We start from the raw sequence: 269 nt of genomic DNA, 5'->3' as shown, positions 1-269 counted from the left end.
TCCCCATGAGGAGGCAGCGGGCATGGGAGTAGCAGGGTGATCTTTGCCCCACCTGCTTCAGCTCTGTCCCAGAGATATCCCCTGCAGAAAGTCATTGACCCTAAAGGGACAGCTATCAGATGCTGACAGCATGGTCCTGCGAGAGCTTGGCGGATTTGGGCAGCCAGCCACTATGAAGCAAAGCTCTGATTTTGGCGGAAAAAGGTCATGTAGCACACGCTACTGCCAGCTAATGAGACACGAGTCTGGACAATTAATCAATACACAAT

Source organism: Coturnix japonica, chromosome 1 (assembly GCF_054131305.1).
Source record: "Coturnix japonica strain WE chromosome 1, WE-NBRP24, whole genome shotgun sequence".
Lineage (NCBI taxonomy): Eukaryota > Metazoa > Chordata > Aves > Galliformes > Phasianidae > Coturnix > Coturnix japonica.
Note: the sequence above shows the minus strand (reverse complement) of the source record.